The 1,421-nt window shown below is 57.5% G+C and overlaps 1 non-coding gene across 1 annotated transcript; it reads right to left on the reverse strand.

Moving 5' to 3' along the window:
• Positions 1-854: 854 nt before the first annotated feature.
• Trnak-uuu (transfer RNA lysine (anticodon UUU)) lies at positions 855-927 on the reverse strand. The gene has a single exon. It is a non-coding gene; the product is annotated as a tRNA-Lys (tRNA).
• Between the last annotated feature and the right edge of the window lie 494 nt (positions 928-1,421).

A 1,421-nucleotide genomic window follows, 5' to 3' on the forward strand; every position in this document is an offset into this window, starting at 1 on the left:
TGCGTTTCGAATGTAGTCGTGGAAAGGCGAAACTATTCATCGCAGCACCGGGAGTTCACTCTACAGTGTTGACTCTCAGCGTCTTTCTCTGATATTTCTCGGCTGTGTCCCGAACTGCCTCCCTGGCGCCACATGTGGGGCCGTGCCAGTCCGGCCCATGCCCGCCCAGCTGAGACAGACTCTCTACCCCTCACAGTCCTCCACATAAAAGCGTATACGTCATACGTCTTTCACACTCTGAAAAGAGTGTGGTGGTAGAAGTCTCATACGAATTTCGTACTTGAGTGGTGTCGTGTCCCTCGTTTGCTATAGGGTGTATTCACAGTGGACGCCATTGCAGAAACAACAGCAACTACATAAAAACGCCCTCCTACTGTACCGGGTGTAATTGTGAATACGTTGCAGTGTTGCGGGATTGCATACTCAATATGACCGCTGGGGCCATGGCCCCTTACGGGTGTAAAAAGTATAGGCAAACCTGCAACTTTGCTGCGCATTCACAGTTACACCCGGTACTCCCCCGAAATCCACCCTCCCCCGCCCTCTCCCCGGAAGCCGGCGGTATGATTCCCATTAGCTGTAATCCGTGTCGGAAGGGGGTCGTTGGGCGGCCTCTCGCAAGGTCGCGGGGCGGGTCGTTTGATCAAAATGCTTGCCGTTTCCACGTCGTTTTTCCTTCTTACTACGGAACGGAGCTTTGCTTTCAGCGGGTCAGTTCAATAAATGTCCCGTGTTGTTTTGTTTGTTTATAGCAGATGATGGAGATGATGCGTGAATTCAAGTGTGTGCACATACCCCGGAGGTCCATAATGATACGTATCGGCAACGCCAGCCGCCAATCAAGACAAAAGAGACGCCCGATGAGGGACTTGAACCCTCGACCTTAGGATTAAAAGTCCCACGCTCTACCGACTGAGCTAACCGGGCTTCGTGGTGGTGGGGGCCCCCGACGCGGGATCAGAGGCACGCGGATGTGCTCGTCGCCGGGCCGGGCCGGGCGGGGGAGGGGGGAGTTGGCGGAGGAACGGCGGGGAGGGGGGAGGGGGTCCGCGACTCCTGGCACACCACTGGGCACGTGGTGGTGCGAGCGGCCCGAGCAAGACTGCGTCGCCGCGACGACTACAGGCAGCTCAAGGCTCTCAAACGCATGGCACAATAATTTTTATGTCAGCGTCCCAGGTGCGGAACCATTTAAAAGCAGGAGGGGGAGTGAAGGGAAGGGGAGGGGTCGGGTGGACTAACCCTAGAAACGCAACTCCTATGGAAGATACTAGGCCAAAACGCACGCGGCGAGCGCGGCGACGTGCCCCTCTGGCTCGTCGACATGCAAATCTCGCACGCACGCCGAGTCCCTGACTGGGAGCTGCCGGCCCGGTCCAACACCCTCCTGCTCCCGCACCTGCTCCCGCACCAGCTCCCGC

This window comes from Frankliniella occidentalis, unplaced genomic scaffold (genome assembly GCF_000697945.3).
Source record: "Frankliniella occidentalis isolate FOCC.00 unplaced genomic scaffold, Focc_3.1 Scaffold50, whole genome shotgun sequence".
NCBI classification, from domain to species: domain Eukaryota; kingdom Metazoa; phylum Arthropoda; class Insecta; order Thysanoptera; family Thripidae; genus Frankliniella; species Frankliniella occidentalis.